The following is a 12174-nucleotide window of genomic DNA, read 5'->3' on the forward strand; positions in this document are numbered from 1 at the left end:
ATCCACCTTCCCTTGTCCTTTCTTGCTCACTGCAACACTACACTCTGCTCTCCCAGTTTCTTGCTGCTCACTCTCACTGTCCACTTCACTATCTTGATCTTCTGTATCCTGACTGCACTGCCCGTTCTCTTCTGAGATGCTCTCCGCTCCTTCCACGTCTCTCCTCCTCTCCTTTTCTTCTTTCTTCTTCCCATCTTGCCTTGTCATCTCACCACCCTCAACCTTCTCGTTTTCGTCCATCTCCTTTAGCTTCGCCACTGAGTGCACTCTAACCCATCGCCAGTTTGTCACCTCCAACCTCAGACCTCTTATTCGGGCCTTTAGCCCCTGGTTCCTCGCTCTCCATTGGTGCCTATTCAAGATCCTCATATTTTCACTTCCTTCTCTTCCCATGTCTCTTTTCACCCTTATTTTCTGTCTCTGTAAATTATTACTGTTACCTAACACAATTTCTGCCATTAAGGTAGATAGAATTTTTACACTAATTGGCCTCCGACCTTTAGTTTTACCAATTCTCTGTACATCGTCTATGTCTTCATTACTGAAGTTTATCATCATTGTATCACGTATGACTTCGATCACCTTGTCTATCAGTTCAATCTTGCCCTCCCTCACACCTTCCTCAACTCCATATATAAATATGGCTTTCTTCCATCTCTCCTGCTTGTACTCCTCCGCTTCTTTCTTCATTCTCATCATCACCTCTTTCAAATGTTTCACTTTCCCTCTCAATAACTCGATTTCTTTCTCATTATTATCCACTCTCCTGCTTGATTCCTCCGTCCTCGTTTCCAGCCATTTCCTCATGTTCCCTATCTCCTTTCTCTGCTCCTCCATCATGTCCTTTATTTCCTGCACTTTCTCCACCTGGCATTTTTCCTGCATGACTTCACTCACAACCACCCTGAGTGCGGACAAATCCTCCGTGCTATATTTTCCACTGGTATTTGGGCCTGGGTTTAATTCCACCCCCACAATAACCAGTAGCACCGCTATCACTGCCACTACCAGCACCGCTTCACTCATTTTTAATCCTTCCTTACTTATCACCAATCCATTTCTGTTCTCCTTCTTCTGCTTCGCCTGCCATTTGCCAATAGCGGCCCGGTACTGCTCAATACCGATCATGTTCACAGCACTCACTACACTACGCAACCTCTCTCCTCGACCGCTCGAGCTAGACTGATTATTGGAATATGCAAACAGTGTTTGGGATCCTCACCAAGAATACCTAATAAAAGAAATAGATAGTGTGCAGAGGAAAACAGCAAGATTTGTAACAGGGGATTTCAGGAGAAACAGTAGTGTATCAGAAATGTTAGAGGAACTTGGGTGGGAAACTTTAAATAAGAGAAGGGAGAAAACTAGCCTTATAGGATTATATAGAGCCTATACAGGAGAAGAAGCATGGGGAGAAATCCGTGAGAGGCTTCAGTTGGAAAATAATTATATTGGCAGAACTGACCACAAGTATAAAATTAGAAGGAATTTTAGCAGAAGCGATTGGGGTAAATTTTCATTCATTGGGAAGGGCGTGAAGGAGTGGAACAGTTTACCAGGGGTAGTGTTTGATCCTTTTCCAAAATCTGTGCAGGTATTCAAGAAGAGAATTAACAGCAACAGGGAAAATAAATGAAATGTTAGAGGGCATTCGACCAGTGCAGGCTATTTTAAATAAAAAATGTGTGTTAAAAAAAATTAATTCCATCCCCTGGTCCATGGAGTTTGGACAGCCAAAGTAGGGTACTGCCTGTAGGGGTGAAGTACAGTGGGGACTTCGAGGGCCCTGGGACCGCTACGGTAGCTGTGAAGGCCCTTTAGGAACTCTGAACAGTTGTGGCAAAAGCGGGCTCTGGTTAAGACGCAGCAGGTCGTTATGCTACTTAGGTTCCAAAATGGGTAAAAAGAAAATAAATGCAATGTAAATTTTAATCTTATACCAGTTGCATAGTATTATTTGAAGTAATTCCACATACTGTATATGAGTTGACTATGTTTGTAAGTATAGGAGATATTATAAGTAGAATTTTGTAAACAATATAAATTTATTAAGGATGATCTGTTTGTTTAATAGAAAAAAATTGTTAGCATACATTGTATATTATTGTATTCTAGAAAAAAAAATCTTCTCTTGTTAATTTAAAATTTAGTGCTTGAGAATAATGTATTTTAGTGTACCATTTGCCACTGAGGTAGACACCTCATTTGCAAATAAAGAGATTTTGATTTGATTTGATTTGATTTGATTTGATTTGATTTGATATGATTTGATTTGATTTGAAATCCATGAGAAATTCCTCATATGATAAAGATATAGCGAAGTGTACAAATTATTTTTTACTATTGCTAACGATCCTTTCAGGGCTGCTAACCCAATGTCCTTAATGAATTGGGTATGCAAATTAAATTTCTTACAAAAGTTGTGAAATGTGTGAGTAATGGTGCCTCATGCTCCTATCATCAATCCTAATACATCTATGGAGTCCAGATGATATTTCTCGGCATAGTATGGAATTGTGGGTTCATATACATCACATTTCTCCTTGTGTACATCATGTGGTTGAGTGGATGATGCTGCGGTTCTAATTGTGGGGTCTGTTATGAACCCTTTACTTAAGCCCGGTGATATAGCTATCATGTCAATCCGCCGGTTTGATCCTGTCTGAGACAATCCATGTACCTCCTCGTAGACTGTATAGTGCTTTTCTCTCAGGGCTTCAGCAATCATAGATCTTATACGATGATGTCGTGAATTCCTCAGAGCGTCACTAAATGGACAGGAACCCAAAACGTGACCAAGTGTTTCAATCTCACTGTGGCAACGCCGACAGTGGTCATTGTCTTGGGACCTGCCAGATAATGCATGAACTGGAACTACATTTGCTGTCAGTTTTATGGCATTTCTCCAGTCGCTGCTGGTTAAACCTTCGGGTTTTCTTACCCACTGATTGGCTGGAGTGTATTCCTTATACAGTATAACACCCTTTCCTTCTTTGTGGTAAGGCACACCAGGTATCGAATTCTTTCTCACGGAGTTGTCGCAGGAGCGAGACTTTGACTAATTCGTATTCAGTATTCAGTATTCAGAAGCAGGCCAAGTTTTTCGAAGGACTTCCTTGTTTTTGTAAGGAGGTCTCTGGCATGGTTGATGTGTATATTGTTGGATCGATGGAGAACTTGGCATGCATTTATGTGCTGTAGAAAGCCTCCCAACCACACTTGAAAAGATCGAGTCCTTTATACTTTTTATCGGAGTATTACATGCTGTCTGGTGTATCTACTGGAAGTTGAAGAACTTCTTTCAAGGTGCTTTTGATAAGTTTGTCAGTATCAATTAGGAAACTCGCAGGTATACGATGTAAAGGTGTAGTGTGGAATTTGTAGATCAAAGATGGGCATATGTAGGTTAATAGCACATTGAATTTCTGGTGTGGTTGCAGTAGTGGAGTTGATGCTAATGCGTCTAGTTTACTCTTAAGTTTTTCCATCGTTAATTTAGCATCAAATATGGTAGCATTGTGATAGTTTACTCCGAGGTAGCGGATTGTCTCTGCAGGAGTTATAGTTATGGATTTAGATTTGTTGACATTGATCGTTAGGCCAATTTCTTCGAATCTCTTGATAGCCATTTCAGTGATCGTTCTAGCTGAAGTCTCGTTTTTCGCTACAATCAATGTATCATCAGCAAAACCTAGAATGGTTACGTTAGAAAGGCCCGGCATTATACAATATCCATGTTCTTCCTGGAACTCTGTTGATGAAAGTTCTTCTAAAATGTGGTCAATTGCAATGTTGTAAAGCGCCGGCGATAAGGGAGAACCCTGCATTATACCTTTATTGAGAACAATTGGTTTGGTCTTCTTGTGATGGGATTCTATTTGAGTAGTATTATTAGTTTGTAGTGCCATTATTAGATCAGATAGTTTTGATGGTAGGGCGAGGGAGGAGAGGGCATTCTTCAAGTGTGTATGACCTACGTTGTCAAAGGCCTTAGTGATATCCAGGAAAACCATTTTACAGTCGGCCTCTTAGTGTTTAGCTGATGTCAAAGTAGATTCCAGGATGGAAGTGTTGATATGAGTGCCGGTAGAGTTTGTGAAACCACGTTGATTTTTATTACAGCTCACGAAGCTACGTAGTCGTGAATCTATGCGCTCTATTACTCTTCTCACTAGTGAATAGATGGTTATTGGTCTCCATTTATCTAGATCCATGGGGTCTCCTCCCTTATGGATAAACACGGTTCTAGCTCTCTTAAGAATCTCGGGCACCAGTGTTCTTGTTAATATAGTTGTTGCAATCAATGCTATAATTTCGTAACACGTGCCATGTTTAAGTGCCCTCATCAATATATGGTCTGGGGCCAGAGGATGTGTCGACGGCTATTTTGTTGATTGCATACTCTACTTCTTGTTTAGAAATGGCCGTATTCATCGTATCTTCTAATTCTACAAATTCTGCTTCAGATGTGTGTGAAGTATATGTTGGTCTTTCCAAATCATTAGGGATTGAAACACGAGAGGAAAAGTAGTTGTGTATTTTATTTATATCTACTTATAGACCTCGTTGGTGTCACTGATTGTCGCAAGTACTGCTTTTCGTCTCTGGTTGTAGAATAGGAATTGCGTTTTTTGGTATTCATACTTCTCACGGCGCTTTACTCTATCTCTCTTGGTCGCCCTTTCTGGATTGCTTGATTGCGTAAATTTACGTTGATTATTAAGTAACTTTTTTCTCCGCCTTATCTCATAAAATTTAACTGCCGGGTGTTTTGGAACAAGAATACAACAAGCAATTCCACGGAGAGAAAATTTTGCCAGAAATACTACTGTAATAGTTTAACATTCTAAATCCAGCAGGAAATTACAAAGTCAGTGTCCATCATTTACAACTTTTACTTTTCGCTTTATACTGGCACTAATGATCTTCTTAAATGTCTTGATCCCGGACTGCTGCAGGTAATTTATTCCAATCCCTTATGGTCCTGTTTACGAAGGAAAACTTGCCCACATCCGTATGCTGGTTTCTGGTCCTAATTTTATGCTTGTGATAATTACTCGATAAGTACGAGAGAGGTTCCAACCTATTCCTAATAGTGCTCCAGGCAACCCTTTCCGTGTAGCTCTTATAAAGACCACACAGGCGAGCTCTAGTTATTCTAGATTCAAGACTTTCCCAATTAATGGTGGTCGTCCTATTCCCGTTCTTTGAACTTTTTCTAGAAAATTTATTAAACCTACCCTGTTCTGATCCCAGCACGCAGATCCACATTCGAGAATAGGTCTTACCAAACATTTATAAGCTTTATTTTTGGCACCAGAATTAGCTTTCTTGAGATTTTGCACAATAAAATGTAATGATCTCCAGGATTGCTTGACTACATTTTCCACTTGCTCTGACCAGTTTAAGTATTGGGATAGGGCAGGACTAAACTGGGAAAGAAACGACCGTGGCCATGGTTAAGGTTTAGTTTTCCTGATGTGAGAATAGGAAGCCACGGAAAACTATATTTTGAGCTGTCATCAGTGGGGATCGAACCCACCATCTCCCGAAGGTCCGGCTCCATGACCGAATGGTCAGCGACTTGATCATCTGTCCTTGGAGCTCTGGGTTTGCTTCCCGACCGAGTCGGGGAGTTTTTCATCTTAAACGGTTAATTTTAATAAGCCATATTAAATAACTGAAAGAGAGATAAGTTTGTAAACTGCAGACACGTGAAATGAAGTTTCTACGAACTATCCTTCAAAATACACGCCAGAATCGAGTAAGCAATGATGACATCAGAATGGAACTGGGAGTGGACTCGATAGGGGAGGCGCTAAGGCTAACACGGTATGGACATGTCATGCGAATGCCTGGCACAAGAACACATGCCTAGAAAGAAGGGTTGGAGGAAGAAGACCAGTGGGAAGACCTAGGAAAGATGGCTGCCTACGCCAGCTAAGAGAGGATGTTGAGAGAAGAGGAGGGAACTGGGAGTCAGTGGTTAGAGAAGAGGCATTTCTGGACAAATAACGATGACGAAGACTCGTTGAACACCACCCTACCCGGCACACTGTAGGGGTTCGATGATGATGATGATGATGATGATGATGATCTTAAACAACACTACCCTCCTCCACACTAACACGCAGTATCCTATGCACGGCAGATATCCCCACCCTCGTCGGAGGGTCTGCCTTACACGGGCTGCACCAGGCTAGTTAATAAACATTTTTTTTTTACAAGTTGCTTTACGTAGCACCGATATGGCGACGATAGGGTAGGGAAGTGCTAGGAGTGGGAAGGAAGCGGCCGTGGCCTTAATTAAGGTACAGCCTCAGCATTTTCCTGGTGTGCAAATGGGATAGCATGTTCAGAGCTGCCGACAGTGGGGTTCGAACCCAAACATGCTCACAGCTGTGCGGCCCTAACCTCACGGCCAACTCGCTCGGTCGCGCTTGACTGTTATTGTTTCGGAAGTATGTGATGGAGGTGAACTACTTCATGCAAAGCAAACTAATATTTCAAAACTCATTTTAGAACATTGTGTTGTACACGGTACTACAGTGACTGTATTCATACGTCCATATTCGCTGAGGGACCACTTTATAAAAATACAGTATCGAACTTCCAGAAGTGAGATAAGATAACAGCATTTGTAATCCAACCCAAACTTATCACTAGAAATGGAGCATAAACAGAACGGACTTCAGCATTCGTGGCCTATCTCTTTTAATAGCCGAAGCGCGATAAACCAGATTCACTTCCGTTCACAGCGAGCCGCAGTATTCCTTAACAGTTATCATTAGCGACTTCCCTTCATAATAATATTTCCGTACTTGCCGAATATTTTAAAGTTGTTATTGTTTTGGGTCATCAGTCCGTAGACTGGTTTTATGCACCTTTCCATGCCACCCTGTCCTGTGCTAACCTTTTCATTTCTACATAACAACTACATCCTACATCTGCCTCATTTCAGAATATCTAAGAGAACAATGGGAGAAAATTCATAGATTAATGGCGGTCAACACGGTTTTAGAAAAGGTTTCTTCTTCGAGAGCCAGACGTTGTCGCCCTTTCAAGTTATTAGCGAGTCATTAGGCGAAGGTGTTCAAGTTGATGCAATTGTAATTGATTTTGCTAAAGCATTTTATGTAGTACCACATGGTATTCTGATCCGAAAATTGGTGGAAACAAACATTAATAAAAGGGAGGTTCTGTGGACCTGGGAATTTTTGACAGGCCGCACGCAGAGGATAGTGGAAAGTACAGTACATACTCCGTCCTATAACGTCGGGAGTAGTACATGGTAGTGTTATAGGGTCACACCTGTTTACGGCATTTATCAACGATCTGCCGAACGAAATTTGAAGTGAATGGAGATTGTTTGCGGACGACTGCATAATATACAGAAAAATACAGAATAATAGCGATAACAGGTTATTACAAGCCGAGATAAATATACTCCTTAAGTGGGCATTCGATAACAAAACGAAAATACATATTCGAAAGTGCAGTCTCATAAGAATGGGAAAGAAACATAGGCAAGGGGACCTTCAATATTGTCTTGGATCGGACGCTCTGGTTGAGAGTGACTCATGCAAGTACCTAGGAATCCACGTAAAGAGAGATCTAAAATGGATCACGCACGTAAAAAATGTAATTAGCAACGCGTACAAGTCCTTACACTTCGTGATGAAATGAAATGGCGTATGGCTTTTAGTGCCGGGATCTGTCCGAGAACTTCGGCTCGCCAGGTGCAGGTCTTTTGATTTGACTCCCGTAGGCGACCTGCGCGTCGTGATGAAGATGAAATGATGATGAAGACGACACATACACCCAGCCCCGTGCCAGGGTAATTAACCAATTATGGTTAAAATTCCCGACCCTGCCGGGAATCAAACCCGGGATCCCTGTGACCAAAGGCCAGCACGCTAACCATTTAGCCATGGAGCCGGACACACTTCGTGATGAGAGTGCTAAAGGGCAGCAGTTCCCAGGCGAAGGCGCAGGGCTATCTCATTAGGCCAGTCCTGGAATATGGAGCAACCGTATGGGATCCATACCAAACAGGTAGAGCCCTGCACGGATGCGGATATCCGCTATGTTAGTGTCTTGGCGGATACAAACTGTATGGCAGTGCGGATGATTTTGCTGATAATTTCTAAATAATGACGGTTATTGATTTTCACTCAGGTATACTCTTGTTTTTGTTTGTGGTTAGGCGACCCTTGACAGTGGTATGGGAAAACAGTGATATTTATAAAGAGCCTTGAGACCATAAAGCCGTAAATCTGACCTAAACGTAACTGGCTCCTGTCCGCAATTAATGGAAGGAAGGAACAAATCGGCAGTTATCGCAAGAGAAAATCCCTTATAAACCTGCCAGGTGTCAGGCGTATTGTATTATGTTAACAGATCTATCCGTCTCAATACCTTGGGTGAAATATACAGTACTGTAGTTAAATATTTAAATTATCCGCGGAAAACCATTACCTGCCTTAGAGCCTTTTCCCAAAAATGTAAGATGCTTCAAGAATAGACTCCAGCATTCTGTAAACTGTGTGTAAATTTCTATGTAATGGTGTCATATTTTAATGCTCTGTAAATTGTAGTATTACGCCATCTGAATTATTTAAGGTATGTGTAAATTTGTATATGATGACGCTGGATTTAGAATGTTAAACTAGTAGTATTTCCTGTAATATTTTATTTCCATGGAATTGCTTGTTGTACTCTTGTTGTAGTTGTTTTTGTTTTTGTTGTTGTTGATAATAATGTTTTAACTTTAATTTATTGTCACACTACTCTAAGTGATCATTGCCACCGGGATATTTCCCAACTGCGACGTACTGTATTTGTTAATAATAATAATAATAATAATAATAATAATAATAATAATAATTATAATATATGTTTACTTTTCAGCTCTAAGGCTGGTTGGATCCTCAACAGCTCTGCCATCATCTATCATATATGGTCTAGGCATCACTGAAGAGGCGTACTAAGGAAATGAGAAGTGAGGTAGTTTCCCGTTGCTTTCCTCACCGAGCCAGCCGTTGCTATTACATATCAGTCTGCCAAGCCCACTGAAATGCGTGCACCAACCGACCCTATGAGCAACATTTCCACACCATTCATAACAGGGACTGGCTGCAGAAGGAATGGCATTACTAGCATCGCTTATACCTCAGTCACTTTCATATTGTCAAAGCCAAGGATAAGACAGAGACAGATCAATGAAAGTAACAAAATTGCTCTAGCCCATACCAGAAGACATAGTCAACTGTAAACACTACGTCCTGCCAGCAAAGGCATAATAATAATAATAATAATAATAATAATAATAATAATAATAATAATAATAATAATAATAATAATAATAATAATAATAATAATAATAATAGTAATAATAATCATCATCATCATACCGTAATCTACCCCTGCCGTTCTTACCGCCTATATTTCCCTAAGAAACTAACTGATTAAGTCTTGAGTATAGCAATTTACGGACTACCAGGCAAATCTTGCAGCAAGCCCAACCTCGCTCCAAACAATGTCACGAATTATTACAACTATGGAGACAGAGCGTACAGGCCTAACCTACGGGGCCGCTGAACTTAAAATTATATAGGTACTCTTTACACAGTTTTATAAATGTGTACATAAGGGGTAATATTTTTAAATAATGTTTAAAAAAATGTTAAAATGAATAACAAAATACCTACATTTAAAAACCCATGGTACTAAAGCCCTGATTGGCCTTGGTCTACTAAGCGACCACTTGTCAACTCGAAGGCCTGCAGATTACGAGGTTACGCGTGGTCAATGTGAAACATCCTCTGGGCCGTTATTCTTGGTTTTCTAAACCGGGGTCGCTATCTCACTGTGACATAGCTCCTCAATTGTAATCACATATGTTTAGATGCCCTCTAACCAACCCTCAGGTAGAGGTAAAAATCCCTGACCAGGAGGGGAATCGATCCCGGGGCTTCTGGGTGAGAGGAAGCCACGCTACCCCTAAATTGCGCGACCGGCATAACATAATATATATGAAAATCTTTATTCACAATATTGTAGAGCTAATGATATAATTTTTCCGTATTGTCAGGTGAGGAAATTCACGTATCAGGTCGTCAAAATCCACATAGCTTGAAATGGTATTTTCTGTACTCATCAGAATAAAGAATAAAGCTTTCTCGGATGCAGTCTGGCTCCATGCTAAATGGTTAGCATGCTGGCCTTTGGTCACAGGGTTCCCGGGTTCGATTCCCGGCAGGGTCTCTGAAAATCTCTCTGGCACGGGGGTTGGGTGTATGTGTTGTCTTCATAATCATTTCACCCCCATCACGACGCGCTGGTGAGCCCAACATGTCGTCGGACACTCCCGGCACTAAAAGCCATACGCCATTTCATTTCATTTCATTTCATTTCATTTCATTTATCGGATGCATAGTCTTTCAAAGTTCATTTTTGTAAATTTTAATTTGGAAAAGCGGAAATTATTGACCCTAGAAATTTCAACTACTCAACCGGCAGAGGCCGACAAGGATAAAAAAAGGATATTTATGAACCTACACAGTAGGCCTACCACACATTTTGTAATTCGGGAGATAGTAGGTTCGAACCCCACTGTCGGCAGCCCTGAAAATGGTCTTCCGTGCTTTCCCATTTTCATACCAGGCAAATGCTGGGGCTGTACCTTAATTAAGGCCACGGCCGCTTCCTTCCCACTCCTAGCCCTTTCCTGTCCCATCGTCGCCATAAGACCTATCTGTGTCGGTGCGACGTAAAGCAACTAGCAACAAAAAAGAAACACATTTTGTACAAGTACTATCTAAATTACATCTCATACATACGCTACATTTGCATACGAAATACTTTACGATTATTCATTTTTTAATTTGCGAACTGACCCCTTAGGATCACGCTACAATTCATTTCTTCTTTATCTGAAGTTCTCTCTTCCTCCAGTACTCCTTCAGAAGGACGCTATGATGTTTCTTCTGATCATTCGTCCAGGCTCTTCCCGTCTTTGCAGTTCTTTCGACTTGAAACCCTTCCAAATTTTGAATCATGGTTCGAAATGTTTTCCTAACTAACATCTGAACTTCCTGGATGTTGCAATTTTCTCTAGATTTTTATGAACTTCCTCAATCCATGCCGTCGTTGTCTTGTTTCTCAGGTAGTCGAATAACTTTTTGGTTAGTCTGGTTTCGTCCATACTGTACAAATGTCCGAGAAATGATAACCTCCTCTTTTTCACGGTCTCCGAAATTTTCTCCACATTTTTGTAGACTTCATTGTTGTTCCAAAGTTTTCAGCCGGTTTCAGTTTGGATTGGGCCCAAGATTTTCCGTAGTATTATTCTTTCTATGATCTCCAGCTTCTACAAATTGTAATTGATCGAGAAGCATTCGCTGGCATACAGGCGTTCGGTTTTTACTACAGTGTTGTAATGCCTTCTTTTGGCATTCCATGAGATGCATTTTCTTGTTATAGATGTTTTTCGTTAGTTTATATTTTATTTATTATGAATTATTAAAAGTGCGAGGTTATTTATATGAAAAGTTTATTGTGGATTGCAATTAAGAATAATAAAGAAGTTGAAATTTCCACGTGGATTTTTTTCCAATTTCCAATTATCAATACTTTTAAATGATGGTGAAATATGTGAGAAGCAAGATGTTTATGCTATACTATGCACTTTTGTTCCGTCGTTTTCTTTTTACAAGAGGCCATCCAGCAGCTCGTTCGGCCGAGAGCAGAGCAGCTTTTTGTAATCCACGCAATTCACTGCATCATCGTCCGACTCGTTGGCTGAATGGTCAGCGTACTGGCCTTCAGTTCAGAGGGTCCCGGGTTCGATTCCGGCCGGGTCGGGGGTTTTAACCTTAATTGGTTAATTCCAGCGGTTCGGTGACTGGGTTTTTGTGGTGTCCCCAACATCCCTGCAACTCACACACCGCATATAATACTATCCTCCACTACAATAACACGCAGTTACCTACACATGGCAGATGCCGCTCACCCTCATCGGAGGGTCTGCCTTACAAGAGCTGCACTCGGCTAGAAATAGCCATACGAAATTATACTGGATCATCGCACGTTAAGAGGCAGAGCAGAGCAGGACAGGACATTTCCGCACCTACTTCCGCCTACCGCACGGAGTGTTCGGAACGCAGTTTCCTG

Source organism: Anabrus simplex, chromosome 7 (assembly GCF_040414725.1).
Source record: "Anabrus simplex isolate iqAnaSimp1 chromosome 7, ASM4041472v1, whole genome shotgun sequence".
Classification (NCBI taxonomy): Eukaryota; Metazoa; Arthropoda; class Insecta; order Orthoptera; family Tettigoniidae; genus Anabrus; species Anabrus simplex.